General features: G+C 40.6%; 1 non-coding gene across 1 annotated transcript; it reads right to left on the minus strand.

Moving 5' to 3' along the window:
- Positions 1-248: 248 nt before the first annotated feature.
- LOC148553291 (small nucleolar RNA R71) lies at positions 249-356 on the minus strand. Its single transcript, XR_015892497.1, has one exon. It is a non-coding gene; the product is annotated as a small nucleolar RNA R71 (small nucleolar RNA).
- Between the last annotated feature and the right edge of the window lie 9,166 nt (positions 357-9,522).

Consider the following 9,522-nt stretch of genomic DNA (forward strand, 5'->3'; position numbering starts at 1 on the left):
AAAACTGCAAGTTTCATGGACTTCCATCTGAAGATCCTTTCTAGTTCTTAACTGAATTCTTGCAGATCTGTGATACTGTTAAGACTAATGGAGTAGATCCTGAAGTCTACAGGCTCATGCTTTTCCCTTTTGCTGTGAGAGACAGAGCTAGAATATGGTTATACTCTCAACCTAAGGATAGCCTGAACTCTTGGGATAAGTTGGTCAAGGCTTTCTTAGCAAAGTTCTTTCCTCCTCAAAAGCTGAGTAAGCTTAGAGTGGATATTCAAACCTTCAGACAGAAAGAAGGTGAATCCTTCTATGAAGCTTGGGAGAGATACAAGGAACTGACCAAAAAGTGTCCTTCTGACATGCTTTCAGAATGGACCATCTTGGATATATTCTATGATGGTCTGTCTGAACTAGCTAAGATGTCATTGGATACTTCTGTAGGTGGATCCATTCACCTAAAGAAAATGCATGCAGAAGCTCAAGAACTCATTGACATGGTTGCTAATAACCAGTTTATGTACACTTCTGAGAGGAATCCTGTGAGTAATGGGATGCCTCAGAAGAAGGGAGTTCTTGAAATTGATACTCTAAATGCCATATTGGCTCAGATTAAAATATTGACTCAGCAAGTCAATATGATTTCTCAAAGTCTGAATGGAATGTAAGATGCATCCAACAGTACTCAAGAGGCAGTTTCTGAAGAAGAAGCTTATGATCCTGAGAACCCTGCAATAGCAGAGGTGAATTACATGGGTGAACCATATGGAAACACCTATAACCCCTCATAGAGAAATCATCCAAATCTCTCATGGAAGGATCAAAAGCCTCAACAAGGCTTTAATAATGGTGGAAGAAATAGGTTTAACAATAGTAAACCTTTTCCATCATCCATTCAGCAACAGACAGAGAACTTTGAACAAAATACCTCTAATTTAGCAAACTTAGTCTCTGATCTATCTAAGGCCACTATGAGTTTCATGAATGAAACAAGGTCCTCCATTAGAAATTTGGAAGCACAAGTGGGCCAACTGAGTAAAAGGATCACTGAAATCCCTCCTAGTACTCCCCCAAGCAATACAGAAGAAAATCCAAAAGGAGAGTGCAAGGCCATTGAATTGATCACCATGGCCGAACCTGTAAGGGAGGGAGAGGACGTGAATCCCAGTGAGGAAGACCTCCTGGGACGTCCAGTGATCAATAAGGAGTTTCCCTCTGAGGAACCAAAGGAATCTGAGACTCAACTAGAGACCATAGAGATTCTATTAAACCTCCTTATGCCATTCATGAGCTCTGCTGAGTATTCCTCTTCTGAAGAGAATGAGGATGTTACTAAGGAGCAAGTTACCAAGTACCTTGGTGTAATCATGAAGCTGAATGCCAAATTATTTGGTATTGAAACTTGGGAAGATGAACCTCCCTTGTTCACCAATGAACTAAGTGATCTGGATCAACTGACATTGCCTCAGAAGAAACAGGATCCTGGAAAGTTCTTAATACCTTGTACCATAGGCACCATGATCTTTGAAAAGGCTCTGTGTGACCTTGGTTCAGGGATAAACCTTATGCCCCTCTCTGTAATAGAGAAACTGGGAATCTTTGGGGTGCAAGCTGCTAAAATCTCATTAGAGATGGTAGACAGTTCAAGAAAACAAGCTTATGGACAAGTAGAGGATGTGTTAGTAAAGGTTGAAGGCCTTTACATCCCTGTTGATTTCATAGTCCTAGATACTGGAAAGGATGAGGATGAATCCATCATCCTTGGAAGACCCTTCCTAGCCACAGCAAGAGCTGTGATTGATGTTGACAGAGGCGAATTAGTCCTTCAATTGAATGAAGACTCCCTTGTGTTTAAAACTCAAGGTCATCCTTCTGTAAACATGGAAAAGAGGCATAGTAAGCTTCTCTCAAAACAGAGTCAACCAGAGCCCCCACAGTCAAACTCTAAGTTTGGTGTTGGGAGGCCACAACCAAACTCTAAGTTTGGTGTTGAACTCCCATATCCAAACTCTAAGTTTGGTGTTGGGGAGTCTCAACAATGCTCTGAACATCTGTGAGGCTCCATGAGAGCCCACTGTCAAGCTATTGACATTAAAGAAGCGCTTGTTAAGAGGCAACCCAATTTTTATTTATCTAATTTTATTTTTATTGTTATTTCATGTTTTATTAGGTTCATGATCATGTGGAGCCACAAAATAAATATAAAAATTGAAAACGGAATCAAAAACAGCAGAAGAAAAATCACACCCTGGAGGAGGATCTCACTGGCGTTTAAACGCCAGTAAGGAGCATCTGTCTGGCGTTCAACTCCAGAACAGAGCATGTTTCTGGCGTTGAACGCCAGAAACAAGCAGCATCCTGGCGTTCAGACGCCAGAAATGCACAGTGAAGAAGAGCTGGCACTGAACGCCAGAAACAAGCATCTGGCTGGCGTTCAACGCCAGAAATATGCTGCATTTGGGCGTTGAACGCCCAGAACAAGCATCAGTTCGGCGTTTAAACGCTAGAATTGCATGCAAAGGCATTTTACATGCCTAATTGGTGCAGGGATGCAATTCCTTGACACCTCAGGATCTGTGGACCCCACAGGATCATCTCAGCATCTGTGGACCCCACAGGATCTCCACCTACCACCACTCACTCTCTTCCCTCTTCTCAATGTTCATCCTCTCTTCCCAATAAACACTTTTCCCCAAAACTCTTCACCAATCACCTCAATCTCTCTTCCCTATCACCACTTCACCACTCACATCCATCCACTCTTCCCTATAAACCTACCTCATAAACTCCACCTACCTTCAAAATTCAAAACCAATTTCCCACCCAAACCCACCCTATATGGCCGAACCTTAACCCCCCTTCCTTCCCTATATAAAGCCTTCCACTCTTCTTCATTTTCACACAACACAACCCTCTCTTTCCCTTCTTGGCCGAATGCTTGAACAGTGCATATGTCTTTTGAAGTTGTTGTTTAAGAATGTTAAATATGTTGGCTCTTGAAAGAATGATGACAAGGAGACATGTTATTTGATAATCTGAAAAATCATAAAAATGATTCTTGAAGCAAGAAAAAGCAGCAAAGAACAAAGCTTGCAGAAAAAAAAATAGCGAAAAAAAAAGAGAAAAAGCTGGGGGCAAATCAACAAACCGAGGACTACTACACTGTCAGCAACATACTCTCATTAGAGCATGCTGAAATTGAACACCAGAGAACAAAGAAGAGGATCACGGTCAGAGGAGACAAATTGAGGCCCTACAAGCACCAACCACCATAAAAGAAAGCCTCAATGTCAAGCTAGTGACAATAAAAGAGCGCTTGTTGGGAGGCAACCCAACCTGAGGTAGTTTTCTTTTCATAACTCTTTCAATAAGAGTGTTGGATAACTGCTATGTATTGCAAGAAGCTAAGTTTGGCGTTGCACACCAAAAACAATCGAAGGGAGAATGCAGGATGCTAAGTTTGGTGTTCCACCAAAACTTCATTTAAAATTACATTCTAACTTCCTGCACATTGCTAGTTCCAAGCAATCAAACAGATTATTCAAACAACTTAACTGTTTTTGTTTAGTTTCAATTTCATAACCTTTAGCAAGGACACAAAAGTTTGCCCAGAGTTAACCTGTTGAATCAGAAGAAGTAGCAAGGAATTAAGTTTGGGAGTTAACCACCAATTAAAGACACTTTGCATCAAGACTCAAAAATGGGCACAGCAGAAAGAAGAACAAAAGAAATGCAAACCAATAGGTTGTATCTATACTTAACTTTTGCTGTTGAGAAATACTTTTGATTGATGTCTTGTTAAAGTGTTCATTTAGTTCAAACATATTCAAATTTCTTTTAAAATAAGTAGGCTAGTTTATGTGTGTGCTTGTGTGTTTACTTTCACTTGACAAGAAGCATGTTTTGTCCCCTGCATCTTTAAGTTCAATAAAAGAAATGTTTGAATGTGAAGCAAGATGATCTCTGTTAGATAGAAGTAGAATAAAAGTAAGTGGTGGTATGTGTGTGGTTGTATAATAGCTCACTTTTAGTGAATAAAGAGCTAGGATATCTCATTCTAAGTAAAGAGTGGCCTACTGTCTATGAATCTCAATTAAATAAAAAAAATTTCCTTGGTTAGGAAGAAAAACAAAAAGAAAGAAAGAAAAGAGATAGCCAAAAAGTGGCAGAACAAAAGGAAACAAAAAGAAACAAAGCTGGACACCAATAGCTTGAACTTTAAAATATATGCCTGTGGTATCTTTGTACTAGGATCTGCTTGGATTAATAAGCTCTTAGGAGTGCATCAACACTCGGTGACTTGGGTTAACTAATCCGGGATCATCAGCTGAAAGTCCACTATCAAGAGCAACCTAACTACAAGGCACTTAGTAACCCAAAGAGGTGCTGGGCATCAATATTTTAAGAAGGAATGTGAGCCAAGTGTCTATGGTGAATAATGTGTCAAGTATAAAGAAAAGGAAATGAACTTGCTATACATGACACTCAAATAAAGCTTATAAACAAAGTAATAGCCAAGGATAAAGGAATAATGAGAGGTTATAGCAGTATGTTACTTGAATTCATGCTATTTCATGAGGTTTTATACTATGATTGTCACATATTATGAAAGAATGAATATCTCATGATTTTAAGCATAGCTTTGATGTGTTTGGTTGATTAATGATAGGTGAAGAAAGCTTGGAGAAAGGTTGAAGCAAGAAGGAATAGCTAGGAGTAAAGAGAAGACAATGGAATAAGTGAAATTGAACCAGGAAGCAAAAAGCTGGAACTAAAGTTAGCCTCAAACTTTTGCACAAACTTTTGGGTGAAAAGTTAGCCCCAACGTTAGCCCCTAACTTTTGGGCTAACGTTGGAACTTGAAAATCACTCCCTGGGTACCAAAAGTTTGCGCCAACGTTAGCCCCTAACTTTGAGGCTAACGTTGGCACATGAAAATCACCCCTGGGCACCAAAAGTTTGCGCCAACGTTAGCCCCTAACTTGGAGGCTAACGTTGGCACATGAAAACTACAAGGGGAGGAGCAAAAGTTTGCGCCAACGTTAGCCCCTAACTTTGAGGATAACGTTGGCGCCACAAGTACACCAAGGAAGGCTAACGTTGGTGCAAAAGTTAGACCCCTAACTTTTGCACCAACGTGAGTAGCAGCAAGTTATGTTGGCTGATATGAAAAGTTGGACCAAAAGTTAGACCCTAACTTTTGCTCCAACTTTTGGTCCAACTTTTGCAAAACTCCAACCCGGTTCAATTGGTTCACTTTGGTTCTTCTCCAAACTTCAAGAGCAATCAACCAAGGCCTCTTTCAACCCAATTCCACCAAGAGAAAAGGCCCAACTCAAGGCTTGAAGATCATTTGAAGAAAGTGTATAAATAGGATAGAATTCAAGTTCTTCAGGGAGCTTTCCCTTTGAATTTTCATAATAGTTTTCGGAGAGCTTTGGATATTGAGTGATCTTTAATTTCTTAGTCTTGGGGAAGGAGAATTCACTTCTCTTCCTCTTAGTTTTATTGCTTTCAATTTCAATTACAATTGTCTTGGATCTTGGGTGGAAGAATTGAAGAAATTCTGTTTCAATCTCATCCTTGGATCTCTCTGTTTATTTACTGCTTAATTGAATTTCCGTTTCTATTACTTGCTTCTCATCTAATTTCCTTGCAATTTACAATTTCCTTTGCAATTGTTCTTGTTGGATCTAGGAAGGCATTGAGATCTAGACTTGGTTTTCTAGTCTCTGGGCCCTGAGATCTGAATTCCTAATTTACATTTTGTTTCTTGCTTTTAATGTTCATTTACTTTACTGCTTCAAGATCCGATTCAACCCAAACCTTCTTTTACTCTTTTGTTTGATGCAAGTTACTTTCCTTTGTTTAATTTCTGCAAATCCAACTCCTAATCCCCTTTACATTTCGAGCCATTTACATTTCTTGCACTTTAAGTTTCCGCAATTTATATTTCTTGCACTCTAAGTTTCTGCCATTTAATTTCTTGTTCTTTAAGATTCAGCAATTTAATTTCCTGCTCTCTTTAATTCCATGCAATTTAATTTCTGCAAATCACAAAACACTCAACTAAATCTTGATTCGCTTGACTAAATTAACCACTAAGCTAAAATTGCTCAATCCTTCAATCCCTGTGGGATCGACCTCACTCCCGTGAGTTTTTATTACTTGATACGACCCGGTACACTTGCCGGTTAGATTTGTGTGTTTTGGGAGAAATTCATCGTTCCACCAAAATACTCATCAAGTTTTTGGCGCCGTTGCCAGGGATTGATTAGATTGACAATGATTAAGTGAGGTGGTAATCTAGATCAAGCACTTTTTCTTTAATTTTGATTAACCCACTAACTGTTTGATTTTTTGCTTAAACTAACTAACACTTCAATCTAGCAGTAGATTGAAGTGTCACTGGTTTGTGCATTTCTCATGCTCTGCTTGTATGTCAGGTACAAGAAGAACCATACCCAATTTTCATGAACAAGACGAAAGAACTCTCAGGAGGTTAAGAAGAGCTGAAAGAGGGAAAAATATTGTTGGAGAAGAGGAATCAGACGAAGAATTCCAAGAGATGGAGGAACATTCAACCAATCCACCAGGTGGAGCAGACAACAATAATGACAACCCACCCCAGAGGAGAGTTTTGGCTTCCTATACCTTTGCAAATCCTAGACATTGTGGGAGCAGCATCTTGGCTACAAATGTCAATGCTAACAATTTTGAACTCAAGCCACAACTCATCACTTTGGTTCAGAACAATTGCTCTTTTGGTGGAGGACCACTTGAAGACCCACACCAACACTTATCCACTTTCTTGAGGATATGCAACACTGTCAAAACTAATGGTGTGCCTCCTGACAGTTACAAGCTGATGCTATTCCCATTTTCTCTCAGGGACAAGGCCACTCAATGGTTGGAATCTTTTCCAAGGGACAGCATCAACAACTGGGATGATTTGGTAACCAAGTTTCTTGCCAAGTTTTACCCACCTCAGAGGATTATAAGGTTGAAGGCTGAGGTACAAACATTTACATAAATGGAGGCTGAACCCATCTATGAGGCATGGGAGAGGTACAAGGCTCTAATCAGGAAATGTCCCCCTGCCATGTTTAATGAGTGGGAGAAGCTGCAGAACTTCTATGAAGGCTTAACACTAAAATCCCAGGAAGCTTTGGATCATTCAGCTGGAGGTTCCTTGCAACTCATGAAAACTGCAGAGGAGGCTCAAGAACTCATTGATATGGTGGCCAACAACCAATATTTCTTTGCTCATCAAAGAGGCCGCCAACCATCACAAAGGAGAGGAGTAATGGAACTAGAAGGAGTGGATTCAATCCTGGCTCAAAACAAATTAATGCAGCAGCAAATTCAACAACAATTTGAGCAAATGACCAAGAGGATTGATGGCCTCCAAGTTGCAGCAGTTAACACCAGCCAACCATCAGCCACATGGGGGCAAAATGAAGAAATCCAAGAGGAGCAACAGCAGGAACAAGTCCAGTACATGCATTCAAGCCCAAATGAATTCTATGGTGATACCTACAACCCCTCATGGAAAAATCACCACAACCTCAGATGGGGAGACACTCACAACCAAAACCAACACCCATGGCAGAGGAACTCAAACCAAAACAACCCAAGAAACAACCAAAACTACAACCAGCAGCAGACTAACCAAAACACATACAGAAAACCTCAAAACAACTACCCTAATCTCAACCAGTACCAATCCAATAACCAACCCACCAACCAAAATGCCTATCATCCACCACCCACATCTCACAACCCACCACAAGCACCACCTGAACCTCAAAGACTCACCAACTTAGAGACCTTGAAAGAAAAAATGATGAAACACCAGGAAATAACAAACAAAAACCATGAAGCATCATTAAAGAGCCTAGAGAGGCAGATTGGGCAACTCTCCAAGCAAGTATCTGTTAAGAGACCTTCAAACTCACTGCCCAGTGACAGAATCCCAAATCCCAAGGAGGAGTGCAAGGCAATACAATTAAGGAGTGAGAGAACATTGATAAGCAACAATGACACTACAAAGAAACAAGCAGAGAGCTTCAAAGAACCAACAGAGGATGAGAAGCAAGCAAAGGACGATGAAGCTAAGGAGCAAGTTGTGATGCCAAACAAAAGCACTGAGAAACTTAAAAAGAAGGACAACCAGCTACATAGCTCAAAGAAAGTAGCTCAGGGACAGCAGCAAATAGGAAAGAGCATCACACCTCCACTGCCTTATCCCCAGAGGTTCAACAAAGAGGTTAAAGACCAGCATTTTCACAAATTCCTTGAGATTTTTAAGAAGCTGGAAATCAATATTCCCTTGGCTGAAGCACTTGAGCAAATGCCTCTGTATGCCAAATTCTTGAAGGAGCTTGTCAACAAGAAAAGAAGCTGGGATGAGAAAGAAACCATAATGATTACTGAGGAATGCAGGGCCTTGATTCAAAAGGGGCTTCCTCCCAAGCTTGAGGACCCAGGGAGCTTCCTGTTGCCTTGCACCATTGGGGAATTGACCATCACTAAAGCAATGTGCGATCTCGGAGCAAGTATTAACTTAATACCATCATCCCTGGTGAAAAAGCTGCATATAGAGGAGGTCAAATCAGTACAAATGTCTCTGGAGCTGGTAGATAAGTCAATGGTGTACCCCAGGGGTGTAATTGAAAATCTTTTGGTCAAGGTGGGCAGTTTTATATACCCTGCTGATTTTGTGGTTCTAGAATCAAACGATGATGATGGTGACTCTGTTATACTGGGAAGGCCATTCTTGGCCACTGCTAGAGCTATCATAGACGTAGAGGAAGGGGAATTAACTCTCAGGATGCATGACCAGAGTGTCACTCTGAAGGTATTACCAGAGGCACAATTTAGCAAGGAGAAGAAAGACTATATGAAAAATGACCAGGAAAGTCACAGCAACATCCCAATGCTAAGGATTGTGCAGACTGATGAAAAAGCCCAAGAGGATATTAGAGTATTAGCCACTGAAAAGAGAGGTCCCCAAGGAAAGCCTACGGCCAGAAAAGAAAGATCAACAAAAGGAAAGATGAAACGCAGAAACAAAGCAAAAAGGGGTTGGAAGAACAGAAAGATTCCAACAGAGGGGCTTTCCAAAGGTGACAAAGTGCAACTGATATATCAACAGCTGGGGGCAAATCAATAAACCGAGGACTACTACACTGTCAGCAACATACTCTCATTAGAGCATGCTGAAATTGAACACCAGAGAACAAAGAAGAGGATCACGGTCAGAGGAGACAAATTGAGGCCCTACAAGCACCAACCACCATAAAAGAAAGCCTCAATGTCAAGATAGTGACAATAAAAGAGCGCTTGTTGGGAGGCAACCCAACCTGAGGTAGTTTTCTTTTCATAACTCTTTCAATAAGAGTGTTGGATAACTGCTATGTATTGCAAGAAGCTAAGTTTGGTGTTGCACACCAAAAACAATCGAAGGGAGAATGCAGGATGCTAAGTTTGGTGTTCCACCAAAACTTCATTTAAAATTACATTCTAACTTCC

Source organism: Arachis ipaensis, chromosome B7 (genome assembly GCF_059453495.1).
Source record: "Arachis ipaensis isolate K30076 ecotype BB chromosome B7, ASM5945349v1, whole genome shotgun sequence".
Taxonomy (NCBI): Eukaryota; Viridiplantae; Streptophyta; class Magnoliopsida; order Fabales; family Fabaceae; genus Arachis; species Arachis ipaensis.